Here is an 18680-nt window from a genome sequence, read left to right on the forward strand (position 1 = left end):
TTTTTTATAATTAATCGGTTTTTTTTAGAACAAAAATAAAAAGACAGTAAATTATGGAACCTTATGAAGTCCAGTACTTAAAGCCAGAATCGTTAAATTGAGTATATGCTTTCAATAAATGCATCGCTACTGAAATATTCATTTTTAATCAGAGCATTACACTACGTGACTTCCTTAAAATTCCACCGTAATATGGGATTTCGATCCAAATTTATTCTTCCAAATATATTTTCATTTCCTGACTATGACAGACCTCGCAAAATCCACAGATCACTTTTGGTGCAGTAAAACGCTCTCAATTTTTAGGTTAAAACTTTAATATATATGTGAATAGATGTGGTTAGAATGTCGGTGCGGGGGAAAAATATTAAAAATTCTAGAAAAGGAAGAACGCTTGAATAATGCCCCTGGAGACTTTATCATAATAATGCAGATCACGAAGCACTATTATGTCCCGAATAAAAAAACATAAAAAAAAATACGGGAGCGCTATAAACCGTTTCTCATATCAAGATGGAAAAAGCTTGTTCACATTGTCCAGTCCTTATATCCCCAGCTGAAAATATTATTGTGTATTCGTAAACGTTTCAATTCCCGAAATCCGCTGTGCAATCGGCAAAAATTACCAGTTTAAAACCTCTCAATGTTATGAGCGAGATTCTCCGACAACCACGATTTAAACCTTTTCCTTTAACACTGCAGATAAACGAATTTGATAGAATTGGACGATAAGGGAAAAGGGTCTAGCTTTTGGTTTCATATTATAAAAAGAACTTGGCGCTCATAAAACCTTAATATAAAACGCTTCGGAAGGTAATCAGCAATTAGAGGGATTTTTATGTAGTTAGTAGTGGCTCGATCAATTAAAAAAATTGCATTTTAAGTGTTTTTTGTGGCGTTTAAATTAATTGCCCGTAATTAATTTCTTTTAAATTTTTCATCTTTTCTTTCCTACTCTTAAAGGTTTGACTGAATCTTCCTTTTTCTCTATTAAGTGTGTCAATTCATTGTTATAGTTTTGTATATTATTTTATTTTTATTATATGTACATTCATAAATTTTGACAAATTCCTGAATAAGGAATACATGTATATTCCATATGTATGTTTCTAGTATCTAAGACAATAAATGACTGTTGTTTTTGATTTGTATTCAAAATTTTCCGAAAAAAAATTTTTGTAATTATTTGGCAAACCTTGAAGGCCATTGTGCACACCGATAATTATCGGATATTGGAATCATAGTTATTGTAGTTTTAGTGTTTTGATCCATTTTAATAATTTAAAGTCGATAAATTGCTAGTATAGTGGCTTAATCTTTATAATATAAAAATTAATACAATTCTTTGAACTAGGCATTTTTGGATAGGTTTTATTGTGATTTAAAAATTCTGTAATGAAAATTTTTGGATCTTGTATTTTTCCTGCATATATATTCTAAATTGTGCTAAAAAAAATTATAACACGGTTTTCGGATAAATTATAAATTTTTACTCTTTATTATTTAAAACTAAATAATAAAGAGTACTCAAATAACACATCATATATTATTGTCGTTAAGTATATATTTATTCAGCGATTTTTTAGTAAGTTTTTAATTTTGGTATATTTATCAACCGTATATGGTCAAGGTATATTTATTGAACTGTAGAATATAGGTATTATATCATATACGATTCTATTTACAAAAGAGAAGAATGTCGGGATTTAAAAAAAATGATACAAGATTTACATATTTAGTTTTTAAGCTCAATTACTACACCTCAAATATTTGATGAAATTCTTCTGAAAAATCACTGTTTTTTGTCCATATTATCCAATCTAATAGCGCTATTTTTATACTAAATATTTAGGTATAAAATTATATCAAATTTTAATAAACAGTGTTATTAAATTAAATATTGTCGTAATACAAATATAACCTCATTTAAAATTAATATAGACTAAGTGCAATAATAATTTCAATAAAAGATCCTCCGGTTTTGTTTGTGCAATAGAAAAAAATTGAAATAATGTTGACATCAGTTATATATTTAAAATTAAATCAGTTTCAGCAAATATTTAGTGGGAAGTTTTATAAAAGATGTTTCTTGGAATCTAGAAAATTGAATTTCCTGAAAGAAGATATTAGATATTTTCGATTAACCAGGTTATCTAATAATGCACATTCTAATTTACAAAATAATAATAATAATCACAATGCTTTCTTGCTATTTGAAATAAATATAACATTTTTAATAGAATCTGACAATTTTCTGTGAAAATAATACTTGATTCTATGTAACCCTTTTTATTTGGATGATCTGAAAATTGCATTTTTCTGGCACAGTTTTTCTTTATTTTTAACCGAAAAAAAGTTTAAAATATTTATGAAGAAAGTGTAAATTCTAATGGGTACGTACAAATTCTATACTTTATTTTAAATAGGTAGAGAGTAATGTTTTTTTAAGATCTTTATGAGTGTAACTTACGGTCGTAAACGAGTGTTAGTTAACTAACCGAGTATTATTTTAATAAATTTCATTTACGAAATTTATCAGGTCCATTAAACAGGACAATTTGTTCCAATCCAATAAAATTTTTATGGTATTTCCTTCATATAGTCTATTTCAAATAGGTAGAGAGTAATATTTTATTACTTTTCCTTACTAAAAAAATGAAATATTAAATAAATATTTTCTGCAAAAATATAGATTTTCATCAACACAACCCTTACCCCCCCACCCACCCCGAACATTTGCCCAGTAAGAAATTCTTTTGAAAAATCACCGTTTTCCATAATATCTAATCTAATAGCACTGTTTCTGTATTAAATATTTATCAATATATATTTATATAATTATATCAAATTTAAATAAACAAACTGTATTATTAAATTAAATATTAACGACGAAACCAACTGTTATTCATGTATATTATTTTGGAAAACAATGATTTTTGAAAACAATTTCTTACTGGTAAGTTGTGTGGGGTGGGTGGGGGGGTAGGGATAGTGTTAATGAAAAACGTTTTTTTTGCAAAAAATAATTGCCTGAAAAAATGCTTTTTATAATATTATCGGTGATAAAAAAATCTATAGTTTTTGTATCTATACTTTTCTATCATAACCTTAAGGTTTTTGAGTAAAACGTGAAAAAACCCCTTTTTATTTCTCGAAAGCAAGGCGTCACTACACCTCAAATAGGTGATAAAATGACCCCGATATCATTCACAAATAAATCTAGAAAAAAAATTAGAAAATGCATTAACGTGTATGAAACAATAATTATATCTACATAAAAAACTCAAGAATACAAATTTGGTTAAAACTAAACAAGGATTAATAAAATAAAATTTCATTTAGAAAAATGCAGTGGCTTATTTTTTTTTACTAAATAATTTGATGCAATTTGCTAATATAATTTGAGATCACTTTTAATTTTATTTCAGACATTTAAAGTCAATTTTTTTATTCTCTTTAAAGCATTTGAAGGCATTTTTATTTTAGAATTTATATTCTGCTCTTGACATAAATTTATTATTTTATTCTAAGCATTTAAAGCGATTTTTCAATTACTGTATTACAAGAATCTGAGATAATTTTTTCAGACATTTAAAGTCGGGTTTTCATTCATTTCATGCCTTTGAGGCAAGTTAGTAACTAGCATTGACAAAATAATAGATTTTAAACTGCAAGGTAGTAAAATTACAAGTATTCTTTTTTAATAAATTTATTACATGATTTATTCAGAAAATTACTCTGTATGCATAAAAATTATATATTAAGTTACTTTCTGAGATAGATGATTGACTGTCTTTAAACTACTTGAAATCGAGATGCAGTGTTTCAAACATTTTGATCCTGAATGAATTTAAAATGTACTACCTTATAATTTATTTTTTTGTTTAAATTCTAGGTTCTTTGTGTGCTTTTTATGACATTTTGCTCTTTATGCATTGAATTTATGTATTTAACGATTAGTTAGAGAAGGTTCGCCATTTTCATATTTAGTGAATATGCGTATAATGCTGAGAAAAAAAATAATTATTTAACTAACGTTGCCTCTATCACAAAGTGAATACATCAAATATCTATGATAAAAACCCACTAATCTTGTTAAAAAAATGTTTTCGCCATTTTACTAGTGAGCACAATAGTCATGACATAAAAGGGTGTACAATGTTAATGTGGTAAAAAATTGCAATTGACTCTCCTGCAGCTTACGCTAATGATCTAATTCTTTTAGTTGTCGAATAAGACCGCGCCTTTTATGGGGATCATTAACCAGACAAGAGGTTTTTTTCGTTCCAGTTTTATTTATTTAAACACTTCAATGGATTCAGTCGTTTCAAAATCATTGCACACAGTGTAAATAAAGAGTAATACAAACGGGATTTCCACGTATCCCGATAGTTAATGAGCAGATCCAGTTTTTCCATTATTCCACAATGCGTGTCGAAAATAATATGTTGAAACTAGCCGGCAGGCGTAATTGGCAAGGTTTTCGTTTATTTTTGTCATGCAGCAACACTTTATTACTAGGATGAATTCATCCCGCAAATATGGTTCACGGTCTGGCGCAATATGTCTAGTTAAAATAACGGTATATTACGAGCATGTACCTCGGACATTTATGGTTGGTCTTCCTGTATACTGTGTCCCATTTTTAAGATATAGTTTTGCGGTTTTTGCGACGCTGTATCACAAACAGAAATATTCTAACTACTTTTGTTCCTGAAATAACGGGCGAAAATTAAAATGTTCACTTTTGGAGATGTTCTTATTCTAATCAGGGCCTGTATAAGATTTAAAAAAAATTAAAACTGCTTATAATAGATTTTATAAGTCAGTGGCGTATTTAAAACATTTTTTTAGAGCACTGTTTTTAAGATTAGGCACAAACTTGGTATTTTTTAAAACACTCTATATATTCTAATGTAAAATTTTTTGTCTGAATACATTGATGTATCATAACTTAACCTTTAGTAAATTTTAGCTTCAAAAATCAGAAAAATCCATATGTTTGTTTTTTAATAGTAAACCATGAATTATTTCACACATGCATTTAATTATTACTTTATTAAAATACCATGTGATATAAACCTATTTATTTAATAATATTTTAAACTCAAAATATTACTCTTTAATACAAACTTCAAAATATTGAAAAAAAAAATCGGTGCAGATTTAACATTAAACACTATAATAACAACATTGACATCTTGTCTGATGCATAAAGCACATTCAATTCGCTTTAAGGCATTAATGCCTTTGTAATTTTCTGAATGCTTCTTCGGTTGAGGCTCTATATTAATATGCCGATTTTCATAAATTTTATTATTTATGTATTACCATACAAAGAAGTCTAAAATACTTAAATCCGGTGACCTCGGGGCTCTACCAAAATGAGCACTTAAATATTCTCTAACTACCCTTGAATTATAAACGGGTACTCCTTCTTGCCGGAAATATATGCCTCTGCTGCTTATATGAGATCATTTATTACCTTTCTTGCTAAATCCAGATCTTCGTTAGATTTGGTTAAAAACCAATAAGAAAATTCCAGTCGATCGTCAGAATGCAATTCTCGAACAATATTTACCTTATACGGTTTAAATTTTTTGCACTTTTGTTTTTGACACTCTGAATTGGATTTTAACCGGAATACTGTAGCCCTAGATGGCTGACATCTTTCTGGAAATCTAAGATCGTTTTTTATTTTTTTAATTTATTAACAAAATAAAATAGGCCGATGCTTTATATGTTTAAATATAATTGCATTGCGCTGTTTCGAGTTTCTTGTTTTTTGTATTTTAAAAACAGTGCCTTAAATCATAATTTTGCAAGAGTTGCTTTTTTTCTAAATTAAATGGAGGATCTAACAGTTGACTTCATATAAATAAAAAATTTATCACCTCGCAGATTTGAGACAAAAAAGAACCTTCGTATGTTACGCCACTGGCAATTTTTTTAAAAATTGGCTTCATCAGTAATTGACAATTCACTACAATAACCTGCATGCAAAATTTAATTAAAATTGAGCAGGTAGTTTAAAAGTTACAATAAATAAACAAATAATTATTCTTAACTTTACCACCCTGTATCTTTGTTATTAAACATTTCTGAGAAAAATTTTACAATGAAAGTCTGTGTTTCTTTTTAAATTCTCTATCACGTATTAAAATTAATGACGCTTAAACTGGACCACCTTGTATACACAAAAAACAATCGTTCGTTTCTTTTTAAGATGAATTGATACAATGTTCTGTGATTGAATGCACCACAGCTAAAGCATATAAAGCAAAAATTTTCCCAGGGAAATATTTATAGAGATTTTATGCTCTTTTAACGGCAGTATTGGTTATTGGCTAATATAATGGCGAAAAATTTTTACGCCGTCGAAATTTAAGGGCTATTAGGAAGAGTTTTCATGGGCGTTTTTGCATAACTTTATTGCATATTAGTGGTCAAAATTATAGCAGCTTTTGATAAAATTAAAAAAGTCATTAAGACCGTATTTTTTGATCAATGCAATGTGATAGGAAACCTTGAAAGCCAGTGAAAAAATTATTGAGATATTTATTAAATCATGATTTTATTTATTAAGACATTATTAATTTTTTTTCATGCTGGAAACACTTTCAAGGTTGCACATATAAAAGTATTATCGCAAATATTATCCATATTTTTATGTATTAGTGTTGCTTTTGAATTGTTTCAGTATTCCATAAACTAGACTGTGCTTTATATGTAAATAATTTTAATTTTTCAGGTTATTTTTTGCATGTATGCTATTTATTTGTTTTTAATTTATATTTGAAATATAGGTCAACATGTCGATAAAGTGCAATGACTTCTGAACAAGTTGCTTTAAAATTTGATATTATCCTTCTTTCAGAAATACTCCCTGTACAAGAGTCGTAGTCTAAATACATGTAATAGAGTAATTGTGTATCTTAAAGAAATTATATTGCAAAAACATACTTTTTTATTTATTACTCAGTGAAATGTATGAAATTTCATTGCGTAAATTATTCATTGCATGTATGTATAAGTCTCCAATTCAGTGATCATTTGGCTCATTTTGAAGAAAGGAAAAGTATGAAGGACCATATTTACTGGTTATATAAATGTGGATCTATTGTTTCTAAGTCTGAAAATAAGAAGTACAGAAATATAATAAGTTCGTATGATTTCACTTCTTACATTAATAAAGTAATAAGGCGACAATCTAGTATATGCTTTAAAATCTGTAGGAAGAATAAATAAAGGCCAATGTTATTTATTAACTACCATCTTACCCGGCCCATGTAATATATGATATAATATTATCGTTAAATACATATTTATTTAACAATTTTTTAGTAAATTTTTAGTATATTTATTAAACTGTAAATCATATATTATTCTGCTTATAAAGGGAGGAAATTTCGGCATTTAAAAAAATTGACACTAAATTTACATATCTAGTTTTTAAACTTGATACTACACCTCAAATATTTGATGAAATACTTCTGAAAAATCATTGTTTTTCTTCCATATTATCCGATCTAATAACACTGTTTCTATACTAAATATTTATATATAAAGTTATATCAAATTTAAATAAACGGTGTTATTAAATACAATATATTGATTAATAATAATTAATCTAGTGGTGCTATTACTTTTTTTACATTTTAAAAATTGTTAGTAAATTATTAACAATTATTAAAAAGTTCATTGTTGCAAAAAAAAAATTTCAGTTTTTTGCATTTTTTGGCTTATTTTTAAATGGGAAGTATAACCTTTCTTTATTTTATTAAAAAGTAGAAATAAAAACAAAAAAAATAAACCCCATATGAACTTCCTAGGACAATTCTCTGAAGGACAAATTTCGTTTAAAAAAAAAATAATTTTTTCGAAAAACTTGAATTTCTTGAAAAATTGTTATTGTATAGTACTGAAAAAAATAGAGATTATTAAGGATACTAAAGGGTATATTTATACCAAGTTTTATGAAAATTGCATAATTTTTGGGTAAATGAAAAATAAAAAACGAAAAAAAAAATTTCGCAATTTTTGCATTTATCTTGAACATTTTGAGGTTATGTTCAAAAATGCCCTCTACAAAAATTATGGATTTTTATATTGTCTACAACTTTGCCATTAAGCACTTTTCATTTGGGCGTCAACTTTCGCCGGAAATGGCGATAGAAAAATGCTCCAGCTGTTTTTTTCAGTTTTCACCCCCGCAAAACCACCCCGCAACTACCCCAGGTATGAATTTATTTTTTTTGTGTTTCTTATGAACCCCTTTACCATATTCAGTCATTCGTTTGCGGGTTGCAATTTTTTTTTTTCATGAAATATGGTACAGATTCCCCAGACTATTAGTGGATAGAGTGGAATAAGACATTGTCACATGCGTTCGATCAAGGTAGTCCAGAAATAGTTTTTTAAACTGGGATTATTAATTACTGTTCAGTTTTACGGTTATATGCTTAAAATTTGCTACTAAATAGGGCAAAATATGCGCTAAATACAGCAGATAGGCAGAGAAACTTTAGTCAATTAAATAAATAATATATATGGTAAAAAAGCTAATGATTTTTTTTATATAACTAAAAATTTATCTATTTGAAAAGAATACAGGGATTATGACGATTATCCCGAAAAGAGACATTAAATAACCAAATTAAATAAACTTAATCAATCTCTAGTTGACTTGTACCTATAGACCAAAGGACAAAATGATTTCACGTCTATATCACGTAAAAGTATTATATTGATACCTCTGTTTATTTACTTGTATTGAACTCAGAATTTTTTAAAGATTTTTTTAGTTATTTTAAATTAACTACCAGAAATAGGAGCTAATAAGGTAAACGATATCCCGTTAAATAAATCATCAAATTTTAACCAATGCTTTCCGGTCCTATTACCCGATTGACGTAACTTTTGTTACGATGGTAATTTGTTCCAGGACAAATATTTTTGGGAAACGCTCAAAATACCCTAAATGCCTTCATTGTTATTAATCACAATTGCACCGAATGACATATCGTATGCAATTATGGGCACCCTCCGTTTTGTTACCTGACATATGGAAATTATAATGGGGTACTTTTCGCAAACTGTTTTGCCGGCGTTATCGTTACGTCCTGCGGATACGCGTTGTTTTTTATGCAAACAAAATAGTTCTAATAAAAACAGTGATTTAAGCTTGCAAGAGTAATGCCCCAGGAGTCATTAAAACCACTCAATGAAATTTTAATAGATTTATTTCATGTCAAAGAAGTTATTATTATTGTAGTATTGCATTAGTTCCCAGGCCATTCAACTGACATTATTACAAATGTCTGATCAATAACAAGATTAAGTTTTGTACTATTTTGCTTAAAGGCATTGACTTGTTTGTCGTTATAATCAAAACGTGTTCCATTAATGAAATAACGTCGTTTTATGAATGGTTTTTGTGTAACGCGATAGTGCATTAGATTGATTAACTTGTGGAAATAACTGAGATCAATGAAACTCGATTAAATGTTATAAGCATATGTGTGTTGTTAGGTAAAGTTCGACATAACTTTTGATATTAATTACGTTTCAATTCTAATGCTACTTTGAGTGAGAGATCAATTTAAAGAAAAATTACGCTACTATCAGAATAATTGGCACTTAGAGAACCCCTAGTTCAGACAGACGTCTATTTCTGGTTCAACTTGAACATTATTTACAAGTGAATTAAATGTTCTTTTGGGCGACATTCACATGAATATTTTAAATAAGGATGATGACTATGTACACTCATATCCTTCCCTTTTAAATCAATTTAGCAACATATAGTTTTTTAAAATTATAGTAAACTATCGTAATCGGGTAAAAGAATACGAAAAGCGTACAACGTTCAAGCGTACAACAAGCGTTTTGCAAACACTAAAAATTTAATGTTTTTAATAACTAAAATAATATTTGTTTCTAAGTAACCCTTTTTATTTAAATGATCTGAAAATTGAATTTTTCCGGCACAATTTTTCTTTATTTTTAACCGAAAAATAGTTTAAATTATTCATGAAGAAAATGTATGAGACGTACAAATTCTATACTTTATTTCAAATAGGTAGAGAGTAATATTTTATTACTCTCTTTATAAGTGTAACTAACGTTCGTAAACGAGTGTTAGTATTACCTAACCGAATATTATTTAAATAAATTTCATTAAGTACATCAAACAGGTCCATTTGTTCCAATCCAATAATATTATTTATATAGTCTTTCATATAGTATATTTCAAATAGGTAGAGAGTAGTAAAATATTACTCCCTTCCTAATTAAAAAATTAATTATTGAATATATATTTTATGCAAACACATAGTTTTTTATCAAAATCTATAGTTTTTTTATTTAGACTTTTCTCACATAACCTTAAGGTTTTAATGAAAACGACAAACACACCTATTATAAAACGGAGATAATAATATATAATGAAAGTAACATCCCCATAACGGATATCAAGGATTTGGAAAATTATTATAATAACTACTTAATTAACCAGAAGTGTACAAAAATCTATTTATTAAATCAAACCAAAATAGCATAGACTTAAATACGGCCTGGTCGAAATCATTTTATTTAAGTCCAGTGGATAAAAATGATATAATAATATAAATTATCACTGTTAACAACTTAAGGCTTTACTTCTATATGATACAGAATTTCTGTGATACTGTAGATTTTGTGTTTTTGCCTTTTATAAAAGCATCTTTGGGATAATGGATGAATTTTTCAAATTTACTTCTATTATCAAATATAAAATAAATAAATAAGGTCTCTATTAAAAAAAATGCAATAATATATAGGAATAATATCTATAAATACTAAAAAGGCTACTAATATAAAGCTACTAAATACTAAAAAGGCTCTAATTAAAAAAAAAACAAACATGTTCATCATAACATGAAGAGATGAACAGATAAATGTTTCACATAAAATATTTTTTGACCTTCTACGTTAAGATATGCTTATTCGCATACGGAACTTAAGCTGTTAGCCAAGGTAACTATCAAATATCACTTCCAAGTTTTTGAATCCATACAGTTAGGGGCTTGGTTTCACATTAAATACTAGATATACTTTTAAAAAAATTTGCAAGAACTTTTAGGTGAAAACATCGTCACTTGGGTCTGATCAGATCCGCAGATCTGCATTGACATTGCTCTATAACTTCGTTACAGAAATGTGGCTCAAAATTAAACAAAAGCTGTGTGGTGTCATCAGCATAGAAGTGTGCTTTTGAAAATGAAGTAACTGAATTAAAGTTAAAGGTATATATATGTACAGGGTGTCCGGAAGCTAGATGCAATCCTTTAAGGGGGTGGTAGCTGACTTAATTTCAAACATTTTAAGCTAAATATATGTAGGTCGAAATTTGTTTTTTTATGGCAATTTTTGCATTTTTCTCAAGAAGTACCAAAATTTTACACTTAAACGGTAATGGAGCGCAAGTTACAATTAGTATCGGAGTTTCAAAGTTTATTTTGTTTTGTCTAATGTATATTAATAAAAATACGATCAATTCCAAGCTTCTGTGTAAAATTATAAAAAAAATAGAGACATTGAAACGCCCTTTATTTTAAGATATCACTCATGCCGATGCCTGGCTAATTCTCAGAATTATGACCTCTTTTGTACGACCTCTCATAAGCCTACTAATCATTACAGCCCCGATTGTGGGCTTATTTTAGGTTTTAATGTTAAATAAAACACAATTTTGTTTAAACTATTTATTGTTCATGTTCAAAATGCAATCCATTATTTCTAATACAGGCACGAGCCCTTTTTGTTACTTCGGTGATGGTTACTCTTATGGTCATATCTTCTTTCATCCTGTCAAATGCTTCATTTATTTTGCGAATCAACTCTTCTCGTGTTCTTATTTCGGTCGTGTATACAAGCTCCTTTGCCAGGCCCCATATGAAAAAATCGAACGGAGTTAGGTCAGGCGATCGAGGAGGCCAAGGAAAGGTTCCGCCTCTACCGATCCAACCGTCCGGAAAACAGTCGTCTAAGTAATTCCTGACAGCCAAGGACCAATGCGCTGGACAACCATTTTGCTGAAAGATTATTGGTCTTTCTCGTTCCAATAATCCAGCTTCGTCTAGAAGAACGGGGATATCATTTTGTAGAAAATCTAAATAGTTGGCACCATTTAAATTCTCTGGTAGAAAATGTGGCGCAATAATAGTCCTGCCTATTACTCCGGCCCACACATTGACCGAAAATCTGTTCTGAAATGATTTTTGTTTTTTCCAGTGAGGATTTGCATCTTTGGCAGCCCATTCGTGGAGGTTGTGGAAGTTGGTAATACCCTCCCTGGAAAAATTGGACTTCTTAAGAATAACGGGTCCTCGATGTCCATGTTCAATAAAAAGCGGCAGAACTGAATTCGTCTTCCATAGTCTTCTTCTTGTAAGCCCTGCACCCCCGTACCATGAAAGGGATACTGTCCATCTTTCTTCATGGTCGTCCACACCTTCCATCTAGAAAGGCCAGGGTCTTCAGCTACTTTTCTGACGCTTGCAGTAGGGTCTGCGGTAAAAGCTTCCAGTATTTGCTCCTCAATCTCTAGATTATTATGGCCAGGGTTGACTCCACGTGCCGGATTATTCACAATGCCAACTTCAGTAAGACGACGAAAGGTGTTTTGAAACACCCTGAAGTTTGCTAACCTCCGATCTGGATAACGTTCCTGGTACAAGCGTCGTGCCAAAGCCTCCATTACCGTTAGCGCGTCCATATGTGAAGACAATGTCAGCGTACTCTTGGTTGGTAAATTCCATTTTACAATACTGTTTAATAAAACGGGCAGAAACTCGATTTAAAAAACAATGGATGCAGTCAGTACGAAGTTGATAATCTTACAAAATTAGAGGCGAGAGTGAAACTGAACAACAAGAGGCTAAAATCACACGTTTTTATTTATTAAGCAAGTACCTAACTTGTAACCCCCACCCCAAAGTACCTACTAGGTACCCCTTACCCTACAGTATCTACTATTAGGTACCACTGCCTAATTTTGTTTTTATTACTTTTTATTTACCTGAACTGTCCCATAATAGAAAACCAATCCAGTAAGTTTTGTTTACATGAACTGCCGCACAAAAGAGGCCATAAGTCTGAGAATTGGCCAGGCATCGGCATGAGTGATATCTTAAAATAAAGGGCAGAAGCTAGGCATATTTTTAGAGAGGTTTGAACGACGAAAGCATTTTCATAACAATTATTTAAACATAAAACAAAGCATTTTTATTTTAACTCCATATTTATTTTTTACGTTTCAATATCTCTAATTTTTCTAAAACTCCGATACTAATTGTAACTTGCGCTCTATTACCGTTTAAGTGTGAAATTTTTGTATTTCTTGAGAAAAATTGCCATAAAAAATTTATAAACAAATTTCGACCTAGACATATTTAGCTTAAAATGTTTGAAATTAAGTCAGCTATCACCCCCTTGAAGGACTGCATCTAGCTTCCGGACACCCTGTATAATAAAAATAATAAGCAAAAAAAAACCAAAACAGGTTCTTACAAGTTGACGTCTGTCCTCTCTGTAATTAATTTTTCATTCGCCCCCTCTTTATTATTATTAATTTAATATTCACTACAGGGAAAGTTTCTGGACAATTTGAAATATCAATTGTGTCACCTGTTTTTAAATCCGGAGATAAAAGTATTATATTAATCGACCAATGAGTGTAGTAAATAATTTTTCAAAAGGACAGGAGAGCAACGAAACAACAGGAGGGTTTTCCTAATGTTTTAGGGAGAAGAGATGCCCTAGGAAATAGGAATACCCAAGGGAACCGTATTAGGACCTTTACTGTTTATTAAATACATTAACTCACTAAGGGAATTGAAAGAAAGAAAGAAAAAAATGTGCTATATTACGTAAGAATAATCTTGTGTACAAGCATCCTACAAGCTAAAAAAACAAAACAGAAATACAATTTCAAAAATTGACAAAACAATGAACAAATTTAAACACAAGAAGACAACACTTTTTAAACATACTTGAATTAAAGATAACTAAATAAAACAATCAATTACTAAATAAAGGTAAACTTGATGATAAAACTAGAGCAGAAAAAAGGGAGAAACATGTCCAAGGTTAAAACCTATCATTAAAAACGTCATCCAGGTTATAATATGCCTTAGCCAATAAAAGAGTCTTTAAATCTCTTTTAAATTTCTTAACATCCGATATATGTCTAACACATAGAGGAACATGATTGTACATTTTTTTACTTATGTAAATTAATGAGTTTTTGGTAAGGGAAGACGTAGAAATAGGTAGGGGAACATCATTTACACGACGAGTCAAATGGCCAGTGTCAAAGGGTAGTTTGGGAATTTTGTGAATAAGAGCAGCTGTTTCTAAGATAAAGAGTGAAAAAAGAGTTAGGATTTTTTCAGAAATGAAGAGGGGTTTGCAAGAATCTCTTAACTTAGCAGAACACAGGTATCTAACTCCTTTTTTTTGAATAACAAAGATAATGTTAAGTAACCCCTTATTGGTTAAACCCCAAAAAGGCAAGCCATACCGAATATGAGATTCAATAAGTGAAAAGTACACTGAACGTGCAACCACCCCTCCCAGCTCTTGTTTTGCCATTCTTACTACAAAACATCCAGAAGATAATTTCCTAGCTAAATGTAAAATATGATCTTCAAACCGAAGGCGACCATCAATGGTAATTCCTAGGAACTTGCAGCACTCTTTATTCTGTAAGAGGGAATTTTCGTCAAACATCAGACCCTGAACATCGCACTTAAACCCCATAATAGGCGCCTTTCTTACATTAAACACGAGCCTGTTGGAAGCACATCACCTTGATAAAATCTGAAGGTCTTCAAGGATACAAGCCTTAATATATGGCTCCATAGTATGGTAGTATCATCAGCAAACTGAACCACCTTGCCCTGCAGTTTCAATGAACTCAAGTCATCCACATACAGTAAAAATAACAGTAGTCCCAACACTGAACCCTGAGGAACGCCGCATTTTAGGGATCGAAAAGCAGACAAACACCCAGACACTGTAACCTTCTGAGTACGATTTAATAGATAGGACTCAAGCCATCGCAACGCTACTCCCCGAAAACCATATTTATCGAGCTTAGATAACAGTATTCCATGATCTACACAGTCAAATGCTTTGGATAGATCACAAAACACTGCCGCCGATGACTCTCCAGAATTCAAAGACACATAGACGCTCTCCAAAAAGCTAAAAACAGCATCATGAATCCCTTTACCTTGATTTGCAGACAAAATGCCATTATGATGTAAAAAGGACAAAATTCTGCTTTTTGCAAGTTTTTCAACTATCTTAGAGAGGGTAGACAAAATAGAAATGGGACGGAAATTACGAGGCTAATCCAAATCTCCACCCTTATGAATAGGGATAACCACTGCCTCTTTTAAACATGAAGGAAAAATGCCATTATGTAAAGAATTGTTTATGGCAGAAACTAAACCAATTAAGGCTGAATCAGGCAAAAAGAGTAACAACCTCGAAGATATCCCATCAGCTCCAGATGATTTATGGTTTTTTAGGCGTTTGATTTCATTTTTTACTTCGGTAAGATCGACAGGATGAAAGAAAAATAATTGCTCAACCGACACTTGTTGAAGATAGTGTAAGGGATCAATGTTACTACGAATGCCCTTGAGCAAGATATTAGGTATATCACAATAATAGTCGTTTAAAATGTCAGGTCCTAACTCCGGTTCAGATACTTTTCTATGGCAATGTCTAAAATCATTAATAATCGACCAACATTCTCTTTGCCTATTTGATGACATATTTAAGCGATCCCTATAATAATTAGATTTTGCTGCTTTAATTGTCTTTCTGTACAGACTACGGTATTTCTGATGATATACAAGGATATTTTTATTTGTGGTATATTTGCACAATTTAGTCAAAAAACGGAGGTTTTTAGCTGAAATTCTAAGGCCTCTTTTAACCCATGGGTTTCGTTTCTTAGTTTTAAGCCTCATTTTAGGAAATCACTGATTGATCTTATCACACAGAACTTGAAAAAATTAAGTAAGTGGGTCAGAAGCCGTTTCAAGTGCATTCCAATTTACCGAAGCTGTAGCAGCAGAAAAAGCATTGAAATTTCTCCAGCTGAAAATTCTTCCCATATAATGAGATGAAGATAATACAGTATTATATGGCATTTTAGCAAGAATAGCTTCATGGTCGGAAATACCAGATGGGAGTACTGTGCATAAAACGTCATCAAAATTTGTACAGAAATAGTCAATTGTAGTTGCAGATGAAGAAGTTATTCGTGTGGGAGAAAGAATGTGCATTTTCAAGTCAAGAATTTAAAATACTTAAAAGAGAAGTACGTGGCAAGGTTTCATCAGTGTAGTTGATATTAAAGTCACCAGCCAATATAACCTTAGAGTGTAGGGACAACTGGGATAAAAGAGAATCAAGTTTGTCCAAAAACATAGCAATATCTCCTGTAGGTGGCCTATAAACACAAAGAATATATAAATTAAAACGCTTACAAAAAAAAAGAGAGAATTCAAAAACATTCTCTAACAGAAGATTATCATACTTATCAATATAGTATCATACTTATCAAATATTACCAGAATAATGAACTCTGAGATGCATATTTTGTATGATTGGTTGTGCAAAAATAAATTAAAATTAAATATAAGGAAAACAAAGTGTATTGTGTTGGGGTCAAAGACAAATTGTAATAAATTTTATGAATCAGGCTGTACAGTAAATATAAACGGAGATCAAGTAGATTTTGTTTCGGAAATTAAATACTTAGGAATAATTATTGATCCACAGTTGAATTTTTCATTGCACATAGATTATGTTTGTAGAAAATTAGGTAAAAAAATTTCATTCTTATCTCGTATTTCAAGTTCTCTGTCATTATGGTCTAAAAAGTTAATATTTAACACTATTATATTGCCTCATTTTAATTATTGTTCTGCTTTACTTATATCCTGTACACAAGAAAACATAAATAGGCTTCAATTACAACTAAATAAAGCTATGAGGGTTATTTTGAACTGTAGTAAATATACACCAATTGAATATATGCTTTCTACATTAAATTGGTTATCGGTAGAAAAAAATATTAAAATGGCAAATTTAACATTAATTTTTAAAATCGAACATGGTCTTTTACCAAACTATTTATCGACGTTTTTGGAAAAAAGAGAAAATTTCTATCAATACAACATTCGGTCAAAGCAGAACTATAATATTCAACATGTTAAAACCACTGCTTTACAAAAATCACTGTTTTTTGAGGGAATTCGAATGTTTAATAACCTACCAGTAGAGATTAAAGAAGCAACATCACTGAAAATGTTTAATAGAAAGGTGTTTAATTTCTTAAAGAATCAATTATAATTTAATTTTGAGGAATTTATTATATTACACACATGTATATTAAATGTTTGTTATAGTATTATGTACTAGCCAGGTGCTAAATAAAGGATTATTATTATTATTATTATAATATAGTATGATATATAAACGATTTTTTGTAAATCGTTTTAATTGTTTGCCTAGCCAAGATCATTGTTCCTCCATGTATAAATTGTTGACGACAAAAATTTGTTATAGGAACATAATCAGATATTAAAAAACATTCACTAGGCCTCAACCAGTGCTCAGTCAGAAGTATAATATCAGGAAAATTACATGTGTCCAGCAAAAGATGAAGCTCATCCATCTTGTTTCTTAGGGATTGTATTAAGAATAAAGTTACTTAAGCTTTTCGAAGAGCTAATTTCAATCTTACTAGTAGAATATGAACATAAATGAGATTCAACCTTCGTGGACATGTCTATAAAAAAGAAGAATTCAATTCACGATCAGTAATCAGTTCAGACTCATTAATTTGATGATTCAAAGACAATTTATTCGATGAAATATTAATTTTAAAATATTTGAAAATATGTGCATGTAATAATGATGCCAAGTCTGAACCAAAGTTACTGGCGTGATTAGACTCTAAAATCCCATACAGATTAATATTATTTGCATAAAAAAGTACGATAAAGGGCCTTATTACTATTATATATAACATTATGGTTTAAATAAGTATAAGGGCTTGTCATCACTAAAGTGTTTGTATCAACATGATTTTTAATTAAATTTTTTAAAACATCAGATGAAGAACAAATTCCATTTAATATTACTATTAAAGATGGTAAATGGATCATATCGTGCACAAATTATTTTTTTCTGCAAAAACTTGGGAAATGTAAAAGACGAGAAACTAGCTAAATATTTTTAAATTATCACTTAACAAATAAAAAACTCCGCCCTAAATTTAATACTCTTGATATGGAAGACAATACACAACAGGACATTATTAAGGAAGTTTCCAATACTAGATATGTTTGGTGTTATAATATCTAAAATGGACTCCTTAAATGGCCCTTACACAAAATTTACATTCTAAAACAAATTCTATGCCAGAAATTGCTGGTCGCTGTTTATAAAGCGTTGATTGGATCATTAATTAAATACAGTATTGTTACATGAGGTAAACTATACCAGACTGTTGTTTTTTACAAGGGTAGATTTAATTAATTCAAGATTATGGGAAGTGATCTACTTAAAATTGCCATTTTCTTTATTTTAAGAAAATGAAATGAGTCATATTC

The 18680-nt window shown here is 30.0% G+C and overlaps 1 protein-coding gene across 2 annotated transcripts in view; it reads right to left on the reverse strand.

Annotated features, from left to right (window-relative positions):
• LOC126748682 (probable G-protein coupled receptor 158) overlaps nt 1–18680 on the reverse strand; it is a 288292-nt gene that overhangs the window by 135119 nt on the left and 134493 nt on the right. The gene's annotated exons all lie outside the window — the stretch shown is intronic.

This window comes from Anthonomus grandis, chromosome 22 (genome assembly GCF_022605725.1).
Source record: "Anthonomus grandis grandis chromosome 22, icAntGran1.3, whole genome shotgun sequence".
Taxonomy (NCBI): Eukaryota; Metazoa; Arthropoda; class Insecta; order Coleoptera; family Curculionidae; genus Anthonomus; species Anthonomus grandis.